This window comes from Aotus nancymaae, unplaced genomic scaffold, assembly GCF_030222135.1.
Source record: "Aotus nancymaae isolate 86718 unplaced genomic scaffold, 86718_ANA_hifiasm-v0.15.2.pri h1tg000077l, whole genome shotgun sequence".
NCBI lineage: Eukaryota > Metazoa > Chordata > Mammalia > Primates > Aotidae > Aotus > Aotus nancymaae.
In genome coordinates this window covers 4,582,525-4,599,016 of record NW_026988492.1, presented here as the reverse complement: position 1 = coordinate 4,599,016, position 16,492 = coordinate 4,582,525, and the positions used below count along the sequence as shown (strand labels likewise).

Here is a 16,492-nt window from a genome sequence, read left to right as displayed (position 1 = left end):
TCCCCACCTCCCGTATTCAAGTGATTGTCCTGCCCCAGCCACCCAGGAAGCTGAGATTACAGGCATGTGCCACCACTCCTGACTAATTTTTGTACTTCTAGTAGAGAGGGGGTTCTCCATGTTTCCCAGGCTGGTCTGGAATTCCTGAGCTCAAGTGATTTACTTGCCTTGGCCTCCCATCGTGCTGGGATTATAGGCTTGAACCACCGTGCCCGGCCTACACCAGTGTTCCTTGAAGAATGGGCTATGCTGGTTTGTTAATCAATCCATGACTAAATGCTTACTCTCAATTTCTGTATTGGTTTAAAAACTCTTATAGTTACATGATATGTCTGTGTCATTCAGGCACATCAACTGCCTCCTCTGGTTGAAGGAGAGGCCAGTCTTTTTTTTTTTTTTTTTTTGAGACGGAGTTTCGCTCTTTGTTACCCAGGCTGGAATGTAATGGCGCAATCTCGGCTCACCGCAACCTCCGCCTCCTGGGTTCAGGCAATTCTCCTGCCTCAGCCTCCTGAGTAGCTGGGATTACAGTCACACACCACCATGCCCAGCTAATTTTTTGTATTTTTAGTAGGGACGGGGTTTCACCATGTTGACCAGGATGGTCTCGATCTCTTGACCTCGTGATCCACCCGCCTCGGCCTCCCAAAGTGCTGGGATTACAGGCTTGAGCCACCGCGCCCGGCCGAGGCCAGTCTTTTTTAACACAGCTGCCTGAAGAGTTTTATGTAGTGTGAGCTGAGTATAGTCATGAATGGTAGTCCATGAATATGGGTCCACAATGGGGAGAAAACAGTTCTTCACTACAGATTGCATGAGAAACATTGGCCAGCATTAAAGAGGGAAAGTACGTTGCTCAGGGAAGTTTTGTAGGGATCTTAAAATGAGATATTAGTATGGCTTAGTAATCTATATTTGTAGGTGAAATGAAAAATTCAACACTAAATCTCTGAATTTGGTAGACTTAGACTTCATTCTCTGCAGGTGGAAATGAGGCAAAGGATCCATTATCCACAGCATGAATAAGTTTCTAGTCAGTTCCTCTGTCTTGGGAGTTTGTTTTCTCTTTTCACCCTCGTTGGCCTGGGAGATTCAACCAGCAAGCAGTCTTTTCCCTTCAGTAGGATTTCCAACTTTGTGTTGGCCTTTACCCCTTTTTAGCTTTTTTTGTTGTATTATTTGCACTTAGTTCTTTGTAACTGTTTTCACCCCTTCCCTCCAAAGTTAGTTCAGAGGCTTACAGGATGTTGAAAATAGGAAAATTGTTTTTTTGTTTTTTTTTTTTCTTTTTTTTGAGGCGGAGTTTTGCTCTTGTTACCCAGGCTGGAGTGCAATGGCGCGATCTGGGCTCACCGCAACCTCCGCCTCCTGGGTTCAGGCAATTCTCCTGCCTCAGCCTCCTGAGTAGCTGGGATTACAGGCACACGCCACCATGCCCAGCTAATTTTTTGTATTTTTAGTAGAGATGGGGTTTCACCGTGTTGACCAGGATGGTCTCGATCTCTTGACCTCGTGAGCCACCACGCCCAGCCCAGAAAATTGTTTTTAAATTAAGTCAGCTTTTGTGTACACTTAATATTCTTTAGCCTAAAGTTTTAAATGTTTTTGTTTTCACATTTAAGCCTGATTCCCTGAGACAAGATATAAAATTGGATTATTTGTGAAATGTGGAAAGCTTTTTACTCCCTGCAATCAAGGCATAATCTGTCCACGAAAGCATTATTTTAGTGAATGAAGGGTGGACATACATCCCGATTTTACTACCTGTTTTCTTACTGTGGTTTTGACCGTATAGCAAATGGTATCTTTTGCTATACGGTCAAAACCACTATGTGAAATGAAATGCACCATACACATTGTCCAGTGTGTTTTATGTTCTAATTCTACATTTTGAGATTTTGGGGTCAAATGGAATCAAGTACTTTATAAATAGTTGTTTCTTCTGATTCTAGTGGCCTTACATGTTAGATTTTTTAAAGTATACATATTCAGTCCTTTATCAGTACCATTATTCTGATGTTAATTTTAGCATTTCTTAGAGTTTTTTTTTTTTTTTTTTGAGATGGAGTCTTGCTCTGTCACCTAGGCTGGTGTGCGGTGGCACAATCTCGGCTCATTGCAACCTCTGCCTCCTGGGTTTAAGTAATTCTCCTGCCTCAGCCTCCCAAGTAGCTGAGATTGCAGGCACTTGCCACCATGCCCAGCTTATTTTTGTATTTTTAGTAGAGACGAGGTTTCACCACATTGGCCAGGCTGGTCTCAAACTCCTGACCTCGTGATCTGTCCACCTCGGCCTCCCAAAGTTGCTGGGATTACAGGCATGAGCCACCACATCCAGCCAGCATTTCTTCTTTTTCTCCCTAATTTATCAAATTTGGAAACAGTTGACAAACGTCTAAAGGAATTAAGTCTGTGTTTTTAATAATAGTTTATAAGTTAAATGAAAACAAATGAATATTTTGTTTATTACAGTTAGACAAAATATACATGCTAAAATACATAAGGAAGTCATACTGATAGAATGCCATCTTCTGATTTCAATTTAATATTATGGTAATGATTTACTTAGGCAGAATTTTGCTATAGACAATCATTGTATCACTTGATTTATATTGATCTACAGATGAAAACTGTTTAAAGCATTAAAAAGGCATATTACTTTTAGTCTATATTATTATTCTTATATTTGATACTTAATAATATATTTTAAAATACTCTGCATGATTTCCTGATCTTAAAGCATTCCATTCCTTTCAAGGAGTTTGGATTATAATAATTTATTTATAGCATTTTCTCATTAGTATTTTAAGATACGGCATTTTAAGATACTATATTCTTAACAATTATTTAATATATAATTAAACATTTATATTAGTTTTCAAACCCTCAGAACATTTGTGGGCTTTTGTTTCATTTTATATAAATTTGAACCTTAAGAATATTGACTAATTAATTAATATCCTTTTATTCATCAAAAAATTTTTAAATGCTTATTATGTACAAGGACCTATTACCTATTTAAGGTACTACAGATAATCAGTGTGTCAAAAAAGCCAAAATTTCTTTTCCTCTTGGAGTTTTACATTCTAGTAGATTGATTCTATTGTTGATTCATACTAAATTGATTTATTGATTATAGTAGATTAATTTATTGATTCTGTGGCATTTAACACAATTCAGAGGGCTACTTTTCAGTTAGTTGTCAGGAAATAGCATATGCCATAATCTTGGAAGTACAAAAGGAGGACGGAATTCCTGCTGGCTCTGTCTAACTCATTGCTTTTTAATGAGTTTACCTATATATATTTTTAAATGGAATTTATAACAATGATCATTTGGCAACCTACAGTTTTTCTGTATTTTTTTTTTTTACTTCTCAACTTCCCCATGATGGGGTAGATGTTGAACTAGTCACTTAAGGTTTTAGGTCTAAGGAGTAATATTTGAAACATGCAGTATTTAGAGGAGATACTTTTTGTGAAAGAAGAGAATGTGATTTTAAGAATACTCATGATTTTATCTAATTTCTGTTTTCAGAACTTCATTTTGTAATGTAGAAAGATAAACTTGATCCAAATGATATGATCTCAGTATAATCTTTTACTCTTCTCTCCTCCCTCAGGACAATCTTAAACTTCCACCACAAGAGGATTGTAAAGAGGTTCCTCCTGCACCAAGAAAGATCTGCAGATCTTTTTCAGTGTTCTTGGAGGTGTGGGGTGTGAGAACTTGATCAGTTTGTGTCAGCCACCTTGTTCTCTAAAGGTAAGCACTGTGTAGTGAGTGCACACTCGTGGGCCCAGGCTCCTAACCTAAGACTGGTTTTGGAATGCTCCATTGAGGGTGTGAGACCTTTAGACTTTCTCACAGAAGGGAAGCCTAGAGAGCTGTGTGGGTAGGACTTCACAAATTCATCAAGAGGTGTTTTTTGTTATTTAGAAATGAAGCATGTCCTGGAGATGAATGGATGTTTTTGCTTTGTTTTACTTAAAAAAAATCCCAGTCATAGTAAAATCTGTTTTCAGTTTAGTCTGCATCTATTCAGTTGATAACTGCTGGGATTAATCCCACATGAAGAATTTTTCTTGTATGTTTTGAGATATGGATTAAGAATTTTGAAACAATGACACCATTTAGGCAATCTAATGACATAATAGCTTCAGTGGATAGAACCAGCTTTGAAGAATTACTTTTCATGATCTTTTTGAAGGTGTATCTTATCTTTGCTTCAGGGAAAGTCCCTCAACCCATTTTGTAATCTGTATTACACTTCAGAAAGTATGGAAGCAAAGGCCGTCTAATCTTTAAAAGGTATGTAATCATAAAATTTTTATGTTGGATCTTAATCGAAAAGTATTACTTAAAATTTGAAAAAATTACTTAAAATTGGCAATTTCTTTCCTGTCTTACAACTTCTTCCTGTCTTCAGGAAATGAAGAATAAATATGTTGGTTCTATCAGGGAAACCTTATGAAGGATAAACAAATTAATGTCTGTGCTTTACTTCCAAATTCTAATATCAGAAAACCTTATTGTTCACTTACATAATCTATAGATGTCTCTCAGAATGACCAATCTTAAATTAAAATGTCACTTAAGGCCAGGCGCTGTGACTCACGCCTATAATCCCAGCACTTTGGGAGGCCGAGGCGGGTGGATCACAAGGTCAAGAGATCGAGACCATCCTGGTCAACATGGTGAAACCTCAGCTCTACTAAAAATACAAAAATTAGCTGGGCATGGTGGCGAGTGCCTGTAATCCCAGCTACTCGGGAGGCTGAGGCAGGAGAATTGCTTGAACCCAGGAGGCAGAGGTTGCAGTGAGCCGAGATCGCGCCATTGCATTCCAGCCTGGGTAACAAGAGCGAGACTCCATCTCAAAAAAAAAAAAAAAAAGTCACTTAAATATAATTAATTGACTATGGAGAAGAACAGAAGCATGCTGATTTTGAAAATGTCATTAATATTAGGATTAGGTCACTCTTAGACAAGAATACTTTGAATAACAAGAGACTAAACGTCTAGTAAAACATTTTAGATTGTAATCCCCAGTATTCTGTAGTATTAACAGTGAGAACTTAAAGTACTGATGAGGAAATTAAATTTGTCCATTTCATTTCATTTATCTTTTCTTAAAGCTCTTAAAATGATCCTGAAAACTTTAGTTTTACAAAATGTGAACTTCTTATGGACCATTAAATTGGGGAGTAATCTGCTGATTTTTGTCCAGCAACCCTACCTCTGATGCAGGATAATTTTTTTGTCTTTTGAAAACTGTTGCTGTTCCTATATCTGTATAATAAAAGATATTAAAGAGGAAAAACACTTGTGTGTTTGCTGTTAGAATAAGGAAAAATTACAACTGGGACCTTTTTGAAAAACCTTGAGAACCAGTTTACTTTTTTTGTATGTAAGTGGTTGAGGAGTTGGAACTAGTCTTGGTTACTATAACTGCAGGTAAACTTAAAAGATTTAAATCTTCGAAATAGACATCATGTAGGGTTTATTAGAAAAGAAATACAGATTATTGGGTATATAGAGATTATATATATGTACACAATTTTTATTGAATTTTTATTTGTGAGAGCATGTTAAATATCTTAGCCTTGTATTATAATAGCACAGAATAGAATGGACAAATGTGTTACCTCTTTTAGCCAGTTGAGAGAACACTTTGAATTAAATTTCCAACCTAATGAAAATTATAAGGTGGGTTATAAAGATAACTAAACAGGTTATTATTTCTTACCCAAACTAAAAGTTTATTATAACTAAAATATTTTCAATCTAAGAAGTCTCTCCAAACATACATCTTTTTAAAAGTGAGCTTTGTTTTATGATAGTACATATTTTAGAAAAGAAAAGTTTATTTCACTATCCTAGAACTAGTGTTCTAATTTCAGATTAGTTTTGTAGCGTGTATAAATTAAATGGGGACCTATCAGACCTTGCTCTATAGTATCAAAAATAAGATCTTTTTCTAACAATTTTTACTAATAACTTACCCATCTCAATTCATAGTAGGTAATAAAATCAACTATTGTTCTATGATTTTGATCATATGTAGGAGAAAAACACAAAATAATGGTACCAAGGGTTTCTTCCATTGAAACTAATATCTGGGAGAATATTTTATTTTCATGTGTACATATACACACATCCATATTAGTGGTTTTTTTTTAATCACATAAGAATAATTTGTCAAAGATCAGGTTTCTGATTTGTCTTTCATCAGTATTGGTACACCACATTTTGTTTTTGTTTTTGAAGTGGTCCTAGCCAGCTCATGCTAGTCCCTACTAGAAATTTTGTTTCCCTGGCATAATCATGCTCTTTACCTACTCTGATAGCTGGAGGGAGGTGAGAGAAGCAGTCTTACGTGTTTGCCAATACTGATTTTTTTAGAGATGGGACAACAAATTTTTGTTTTTTGAGGCATCTAAACCAGCACTGTATGGTACAAAGATAATTCGAGCCATAAATAGCAGCTACATATGTAATTTTAAGTTTTTATTGGCCAAATTAAGAAAATAAAAAGGCAAAATTAATCTTTATTACATTTTATTTAACCCAATATATATAAAAATGTAATTTCAACATATAATTAATAGAATGTTTTATGAGATTTTTTTTCATGCTCAGCATTCAAAATCTGTGTTTTTTATAGTCACAGCACATCTTATATTGGACTAGCCACACTTAAAGTGCTCAGTAGCCAGACATGGCTAGTCACTACCATATTCTACAGTTTAGATCTAGACAGTGAATGGAATTCTCATTTTAGCCTCATCCATGCTAAAGTCCATTGTGTGACCCACCCTGTTTAGTGTTTGCAAATTTAGCAGAAGGAAAAAACAAAACAGAATGTCCAGTGTAGTTTGAATTTCAAGTAAATAACAAATAATGGTTTAGTGTAAATGTGTCCCATGCTACATTTGGGGCACACTTTTACCAAAAAAGTTACTGCTTATTTAAAATTCCTATTTGACTGAGTATCCTCTATTTTATCTGACAACCCTTCTCTAGTTTAACTTGAGAAGAAGACATTACCGGGCCGCCTGGAATCTTAGAGGACTAGAAAATAGAGTATCTCTTCCTCTGTGCAGGATTTTATTAACCCTCCAAAGATCAGCCTGTAAACTAGAAAATATCTGTAGCCCATTTCTTCCTAATTATCTAGTATATTTAAGACAGAAGAGGCACTTAGTCCATATGTATTTAAACATTTTAAATAAAAATTATTAAGGTATAAGGTTTATGAAATTTTATAATTTGAATGATTACTTGAATTTATAAAATATAGATCATCTAATAGCACATTGCTGCTATCATTTTTCTTGAAACTAATGCTCCCTTGGCAATTACCACAGCAGTTTTCAGGGTCTCGGCCATTTCAAGGTATTTTCCTACCATTGGTTTCCATTGCATCTGTCACATAAATCTCTGGTAGTCAAGCATTAACACAAAATACAAGGCTACTGAATGCCAGGATTAGGGTTACTTCATTTACAAGTATTTAAGTACTTGTAATTCTTTGCTCTGGTGTTGACCGTTGGATCCTGACCAGTTCAACAGTCAGTCTCCTAAGGGCTTCTTTTGCAGAATGAACATCTTTTCATTTTCATTCTTTAACATTTTTAATGTATTAATTTTAGTACTATTTTTGAAGCATACAGTCACCTCCTTAGTAGTGTGGATCTACCCTCCTTAAGCACTACAGAAGAGACTGTTTGTCTCCAAAGACAGCCATTGCACCACCTCCCTCTCAGAGAATACTTTTCTTCACAAGCTACATGACTCTAGGTGACGGGCCTACATTATTATTTACATAGGCAGATGGATGCCAACTGCCAGTACAGGGTGGCATAATTTAGCAGTTCTGAGGTTAAGTTATGGTGCATTCCAAATCCATTCACACTTAGGAGAATGTACCCAAGAGTGTGGGGATGTTTACAATTACTGCATTTCCTTCAGAGAACAAGAACTACAGGTAAGTTTGTGTGTGTGTGTGTGATCGAAATAAGTATTTTTAAATAATAAATTTCAGGATGTGAAAATATTGCCCTTTCCCAAAAACAGTAACCTGAAAGGTCTCAAATATAGCTTTCAGTAATGTTTTTCTTCCTCACTCTAAGAAGGAATTGGAGCTGGTGGTGATGGTGGAGTTGGGATGAGGGAGACAACTTAATTGTCATTTGAAATCTGTGAATGTCACACATTTTCATGTCTAGAAATACCCTGGGTTTATGTAAGAATCTTACTTTGCCTAACCTCTAATGTCTCAGGTATGAATTATTTTGTCAGATAAACACATCTATATATAAGTAAGATGTTCAGCCTTTCTTAGCTAATGTCTTCAACAGCAGTGAGTAAATTAATGAGTTGTGTCTGGGTTTTCACTTTTATTCTTAACACTGACTTCCTTTTTTTTCTTTTTAGTGGCTTTTGCCTTGTTTCTGAAACCATAATTTAAAACTACAAAAGACCTGAAATATAATCTAGTACTTTTTACCTGGGGATTCTTGGATGGATTTCAGAGATTCTGCAAATCCCCTGAAATTAAAGTCATATTTTGTATACATGTGTTTTTACTGTGAAGAATGTACATAATTTTCATAACAAAAATTTGTTCAACAGCCACTGTGATCTAGTCTAATGTGATCATTTTAACTGATAAAGAAACTGAAGTTTAAAGAATTTAAGTAACTTATCTTCATTCATTTGAAATTTAATACTTGTGAAAATTAAAGTTTATTTCTTTAAAATGCATGCTGATTTTTAAAAGAAAATACAATTAACTTCAATTAATTAAACTTGAAAATACCAGCCCAAATGGGAGCAGTTAGTTTGCTAATGGTTTCTTCTGTTCTGCCCTTTGATTGGACTCTACTAGTTAACATTAGAATGGCCTTCCATTAAAGTATGAAACTGTGTGATAAGTTCTTGAAGATAGATTAAAAAGAAAATGAATTATCCATTATAATTTAAATCCTTTTTTTACTTTTCAAATTCTATCTCCAAAACTAAAACTCAAGTAAATGGGTGAATAATGTATTTCCAGAATATTAAAAAAGTAGGTAATTGCCTTAATAAACATTACACTGGGCATTATTGGCACAGTTTTAGGTTTTGAACCCTAGTTAAAGAAATTCTTCAATAGTCTATATACACTTCCTGTTGTTTTTCAGTGATTACGGCACTTTAAGATCTTTTTTATCATGAGATGCTTTTAAGGTTATAGTAAGACTTTAGAAATGGTAAGTAAGCAAGTTCTGTATCAATTAGGGAAACAAATACCTTTCTCAAAATAAAGGAAATACTATTTTTTTCTTTTACTTTTCTTGGTACTAACCAGTAAAGTCTGCCTAGTTTAATATCTAGCGCATTTATACCATAAATTGAATATTAGAATAAAAAGAAATTTAGAGGGTGATATACAGAAGACAATTATTTTCTGAAAGGAGTAGAAAAAAAGTAAGGCAACTTGGAACACTACGTGTGTGTGTGTGTGTGTGTGTGTGTGTGTGTGTGTATATATATATATAAAATATACTTTTATATAGATTATATATCCATATATATAAGTATATATATATATATAAACTTTTTGGAGACAAGGTCTCACTCTGTTACCCAGGCTGGAGTGCAGTGGTACAGCCACAGCTCACTGCAGCCTCCCCCTCCCAAGTTCAAGCCATCCTCCCACCTCAGCCTTCTGAGTAGCTGGGACCACAGGTGTGCACCAAGATACCAAGCTAATTTTTTGTGTGTTCTGTAGAGATAGGGGTCTCACCATGTTGCCCAGGCTGGTCTCAAACTCCTGAGCTCAAGCAATCCTCCCACCTTTATCTCCCAAAGAGCTGGGAGTATCAGGTATGAGCCACCATGACCAGCTGTACTACTTATATTTTTTTATTTAAATTAAATTATGCTTAAAGATTCTAAAATGCATTGTATAAAGCTCATTATAGAAAATGGTATTGACTTCTGAAACAAATTATAGTTTCAGTTTTGTTTTTATTCCTTTGGACATTTTCACTCAAGATAATTATCACTCATGCTTTTCTGCCATTATAAAAAGTGATCAGATTTTGCTTTTTATCCAGGAAGAACAGTTTGTGAATGCTATTTGTTAGGCTAGTGTTATTTTCCAAGGGTAATTCTAACAAATAAAAAGTTATATTTTTACTTTGTATTCATCAAGTTATTTTATGTTTAATTTAGAAAACCTTAAATTCTTCTTAGGAATGTTTGCAAATATTTGTAAATTTTTTTTTCAAAAAAGTTGAGTTTTACAGATATTAAATACTTTTGTGACTTCTCATTAAAAGAAACTGAAGCAATTAGTTGACCTACTCACTCAATTCATTAAAACAATGCTGGGTTCTTGGTTTTCATGATATTGAAAATAATTCAACATCTGTGTGTAGACAATGACTAAAACTTTATGATTTCATTTCAGAGTTTTATTACCATAGATTATTGTTTAAAATAGAGCTTTCAAATACATTTAAGAACCATTAAAAGTGACTTCTCCCTGTGCATGAAAGATATATGCATGGCTTATATCTTTCTGTGTATAAACAATTTATTTATTTATTTATTTTTGAGACAGAGTCTTGCTCTGTCACCAGGCGCCAGGCTGGAGTGCAGCAGCGCGATCTTGGCTCACTGCAACCTCCGCCTCCCAGGTTCAAGCAATTCACCTGCCCAGCCTCCTGAGTAGCTGGGATTACAGGAGCACGCCACCACACCCAGCTAATTTTTGTATTTTTTAGTAGAGACGGGGTTTCACCATGTTGGCCAGGATGGTCTCGATCTCTTGACCTCGTGATCCACCCGCCTCAGCCTCCCAAAGTGCTGGGATTACAGGTGAAAGCCACTGCTTCCGGCGTGTATAAACAATTTAATGTTTAACTTTTATTTCTTTTATGTTTGCATATTTAAAACTCTTTGCAATCTCATCATTTATATTGGAGAACTTAGACTTTGACACTTTGCCACAGCTACCTGCCATATCCTTGTATGGGATGTAAGTAAATGTATTCAGTCATCAAGTATATAGAGAACTATGGGAATAGAGTGATAAACAAAACATATTGCCTCCCCTCACAGCTAAAGAGGAGTGATGGGAAGACAGAGGTGATCAGCACCCAATCTGGGATCAGAAAACAAAACTACAATCTATTTCAGGTTGCAGAAATGAAATTTTAACAAAATCTGAGGCATATTAGAAGTTAATAAAACCAAATGAGAAGGCAGGGTGGTATTTTGTGCTGAGAGCACAGCAGATGTGAGAGTCATGAAGAAGGAGAACAAAACACATTCAAGACGAAAGACACAGAGAGAGGGAAAGGTGACACTGCAGGTGAAATATCTTGCAAGTCAATATTAGATATTAGCCTTTGGGCTTTAGCTTGAAAACAGTGGGAAGACATTGACTGTCAGATTTTTATTTTTTCTAAAATTTTTTATTAAAGCCAAATACATCTAGAAGCATGAGCATTCTGTTTTATGAATTTTCATAGACTGAACACACCTATGTGATGACCACCCAGATGAAGAAAAAGAACATTACCAGCATCCTAAAAGTTCCCCTTCATTTTCCTTCCAGTCAGTCCTGTCTCTTACCCACCAAGGAGACCTCATGCCTGACTTCTAGACCTCTTGCTTGACTTCTCATTGTGTATAGAGGGTATTGCTTACATTGTACTTTATATAAATAGGAGCATACATAGTGTGTATTCACTTGGATGAAAGAAGCATTATGATCAAGAGATTTGTCCATATTGTTGACTGTGGTTGCTAATTGTTCTCATTGCTGTATAATGTTCCATTGTATGCATGTACCACAGATTTGCGTTTTTCCGAGATTGCTGCATCTGCACCATGAGGGTGTGAATTTAGTAAGCCTCTCAGTAAATCTAGGCAAGAGATAATGGGGCTTGAGCTAGTGTGGTGACAGTGAGGATGAAGAGAAGTAGGCAAAAACAAATTAGAACTATAGAATCTGGGTATTAATTGGATGAGGGGATGAAGAATCAGAGACACCAGAAATAACTCCTGGGTCCTCACTTGAGCAGGGTTTAATGGCAGTGCACTTCATTAAGTCCAGATACTTGAGAGGAAGTGGATTGTTGCTCACTCTTTAGCGATGGAGGGGAACAACGAATTCAATTTCTGATATAGTTAAAGCGCCTGTGAAACATTGCACAAATCTGCTTTATACAACTAAAAACCTGTTTTATTAATTGAATTAATGAATAACTTTACCTTCATTAACAGCAGTGTGCTAACAAATAGTTCTGCATTTGGAAAACTGCAAATCTAGTCTGTTCTCACTATTCTTCACCTCTAAAGCTCATTAAATACTCTTTTTCCTAAATGTTTTAGGAGTGGTTTTGTCACAGCTCATGCTTTTTTTTCCTTTTTCTTTTTCTTTTTAGAAATACTTCCTGTAAACTAGTGCTAACTTTATGCAAGGAGAGTAGTACTTCCTATGTATATGATATGAAAGGCATTGGTGAAATGCCTTTATACTTAAAAACATCGTTTTTCCATCATTATAGTCTTTATTTGGCTCAATAAGCACACCTTAAAATGAGTTCGTTTAAAAGAAATAATCTACCTAGTAAGACTTTAATTAACTGAAATAAATATTCATGAGATTTTGGCCAGGGAAAGAAAAGAAAGAGAAGGATGAGGTCTGACCTGAGCACAAGCCTAGGCAGGGTGCCACAGGGGGACCCTTGAGCATCAGCGCTTAGGTTGAAGGCACCTGATTTTAAAGGAATGCAGTGCCAAAAGAGATGCCAAAAGAGTGACGTAGAAGCTGTAAAGGAGGGACTTCCCCACTCTTCAACGCTGCCTGGGACTGGTTGTACTCTTGGAAAGTTTTATATGAAGATAACTAATAAGCATAGCGCTGAATGAAACAAATGCCTAAGACCTAGTGGAACATTCAATAGACTTTTATGCCAGCCAGTTATGATTCAGTGCTATATTTAGACCACAAAATTTGAACTAAAATCAAGGCAGTTTATTCTTATCCCATCATGTCCATGGGGTGGGGAGGAACAACTAAGTAATCATGATTATGCACTTCAGTTTGTAGAGTTTTATCTAGCTTTGGACATTGTTGCTTAAAAGATAGTACAGTTTTAAAAATTAAATGCTCACTTTCATGTCTCTCAGGTTTTTTGTTGTTGTTGCACAACATTTGAATGTACCTTGAGTTGTTCTTTTTTTTTAAAATTTTTGCCTCTAATTCAGATTTACATTGAGCAACCAAGTCAGTATTTTCAGAAGCCATTGGATTCACTTGTTTAATAATTACTTATGAAATATATGTCATTTATAATCATGCTATAGCCTAAGATGATGATGGTGAGAAGTATTCCTACATTTTGTTACTGGCACCATGGTGGAGATACTCAGAACATACAAAAACAGTGTGATAACACAAATTATTGTATGACTCGCCGTTTTAGTAGTGTTTACAAAAAGCATTGAATCCCAGGAAAATAAACTATGGGCTACAATATCAAAAAAGAAATGATGGAAGAGGTAGAATTTAATTTGGGTCTTGACAAATAGGTCAGATTTGAACAGGTATGGCAAGAAAACTGCAGGCAAGGGTAACATTAGAATTGATGCAGAAAAAAATATAGCATGTATTTGCAGAGTGAGAAACTGGCCAAACTGTAGCAGAAATCACAAGCTGGTGTGAGAAGAGAGAGAAAAGCTTCATTAAGAGTTGACCAAGTTGTAATAAGCTTTGAATTACTGAAAATTCACCAGTCATAAGAGCATGGATTATTGTCTTGATTTTTAGATTATCTATAAATACTTTACTTTTAGTATATTATCTATAAATACTTTTATTTTACTCACTGCCATGTGATAATTATGTAGGTTTTTATCTTTTTAGAAATCTGATGTGAAATTATCTGAAGGAAAGAAGTTCTTGTGCTTTTTAAGTTAAGAGTATCTTCACTCAGGATCCATGGGTTGACTTCAGGGATTCTGGATCTCTCTGAAGTTAAAGCAAAAGTTTGGACATATTTATTTTTCTGGCAGGAAGATCCATTGCCTTTATCAGTATGTAAGAGTCCAAAAGAAGTTAATGAAATAGCTCTAGCTCTCCTAATTTTAAACTTTCGAATCTAACTTCATCTTGGGTTTTTTAAATGCAATAAATTAAAATGGGGAAACTAAAACACATTAAATGCTTTCCTCTTATTTCACCATTTACTGATAGAATATTTAAGAGAGAATCCTGGCCTAGCGCAATGGCTTATGCCTGTAATCCCAGCACTTTGGTAGGCTGAGGCAGGTAGAGCATGAGGTCAAGAGATCAAAACCATCCTGGCCAACATGGTGAAACCCTGTCTCTACGAAAAATACAAAAATTAGCTGGGCGTGGTGGTGCGCCCCTGTAGTCCCAGCTACTTGGGAGGCTGAAGCAGGAGAATCACTTGAACCTGGGAGGTAGAGGTTGCAATGAGCCGAGATCACACCACTGCACTCCAGCCTGGCAACAGAGCGAGACTCCGTCTCAAAAAAAACAAAAGATAATCCTGAAAAGTGTATCAGTTGGGTTGATTATGTAATCAGGGATAGCGGCTATTTTATCAATTCAGTGGCTTTTGGTAAAAGGACAACTCAGATGCTTTTTTAGGTACAGCATGTTTCTGAATATGCTATTTCAAGTAGAAATTCCTATTTTTGGACAGACATGTATCTACTTTCTGCAGAACATAAAGCATTTTAAATGTGTCCAGCTTCAGTCCTGAAATTTGACTCACCTGGATCGTATTTAATCTTTGTACATCTGTTGTAAAGTAGGAGTCAACAAATTATAGCCCATGGGCCAAATCCAGCCCTCAGCCTATTTTTGTATGGCCTATGACCTAAGAATTGTTTTTACATTTTAAAATTGTTAAATTTAAAAAGGATCGTAAGGGATTAGGATTGTAAAGAAAGGGAGAATATGCAACAGAGATTGTATGTGGCCCTCAAAACCTATGGTGTTTACAAACTGGCCCTTACTTTTTAAATGACAAACCTTGGTTTAAAGTGTAGATAATATAGTAAACAGTTTTTAAGTTCTCCCAGATTCACGTGTTATTCTACAAGCAGATACAGTGCTTGTGGATAGATATTATTTTTGAAGTTGGGAGTATATTTATATAATTTTGGCGAAGTTGACTGGATAAGATAGTCTGTTCTCTATACTGGATATTCAGCTAATAGTTTAGCTTTCTAAAGTCTGGATTTGAAAGTATATAAACAAAATGAGGACTTAATAATCTACTTCAAAGAACTACGTGAATATAAAGGTAGAGTTTGTTTTTCATGAATGTGTTACACAGCAACCACAATTCAGATCAAGTGAAAAATATTAAAATATAATCTATGTTTTAGAAGATACCACTTATTTAAGGCAAGTAAGGCAAAAGAAAACATGCATACCTGTTAATGTGTTAGGAAGGGCAGCTATTCAAACTTATTCATTAGTTTATTCAACACTTACTTTTAGAACCATTAAATATATATTGGCTTCTTTTTATTTTTTTAATATTGTCCGAGATGCTGTGATTTTAACATTTGGATAAATATTGAAATTATTTTTAATGGGGGATATGTCATAATTCGTGAGTCTCAAAAAATTGGGGCAATTCTGCCTTCTCTCTCTGCATCATTATTTTTCCTTCGCTACTGGATCTTTTCCACCAACATACAAATAATGCTGGGTTTTTTCCTCATCTTAAAAAAAAAAAACTTACTCCCAGTTCCTCCTCTAGTTACTGCCCTGTGTCTTTCATTTACAGTTGATATCTCTGAAATATGTAATTGTCTGTGCTGTCTGAATTCAGTTCCTGTAACCCCTGCTACTTCACCAGAATTGTACTTTTTAAGTCTTCCTCTTATTTTACCTGGCAAGGGTGTTTAACACTCCTTGTTTGGCCTTTTAGATACTATACTGCACTCTCCTGGTTTCCTCCCACCCCTTTGGCTGCTACTTTTTTCAGTCTCTTGCTGATTTCTTCTTGCGTCCCCCATCTCTAAATTGGTAATGCTCCAACATTTGGAATTTTGGGGCCTTTAAAACTGCACATTCATTTGCTTAGTAACTTCATATAGTGCCATGGCTTTATATGGGCATCCATTTGCTCTAATGAACAGAAGTTTTAGTCATCGTCTTCTTTTTTTTTTTTTTTTTGAGATGGAGTCTTGCTCTGTCTCCCAGGCTGGGGTACAGTGGTGATATCTTGGTTCACTGCAACTTCTTCCTGGGTTCAAGTGATTATCCTGCCTCAGCCTCCTGTATAGCTAGGATTACAGGTGTGTGCCAGCACACCTGGCTAATTTTTGTAATTTTAGTAGAAACGGGGTTTTACCATATTGGCCAGGAGGGTTTTGAACTCCTGACCTCAGGTGATCCACCCACCTCAGCCTCCCAAAATGCTGGGATTACAGGTGTGAGTCA

The 16,492-nt window shown here is 35.7% G+C and overlaps 1 protein-coding gene across 19 annotated transcripts in view; it reads left to right on the top strand.

The window, feature by feature from the left end:
- ZEB1 (zinc finger E-box binding homeobox 1) overlaps positions 1-16,492 on the top strand; it is a 203,526-nt gene that overhangs the window by 61,065 nt on the left and 125,969 nt on the right. For 8 of the 19 annotated variants that reach the window (XM_021665190.2, XM_012445606.3, XM_021665191.2 and 5 more), the window contains one exon: positions 3,623-3,765. The exons of 8 other annotated variants lie outside the window; for them this stretch is intronic. The gene's annotated coding sequence lies outside the window, so the exon portion shown is untranslated. Of the gene's footprint in view, positions 1-3,622; positions 3,766-4,232; positions 4,312-16,492 lie in introns of all 19 variants that reach the window. 3 more of the 19 variants (XM_021665192.2, XM_064368499.1, XM_012445607.2) reach the window with 1 other exon arrangement.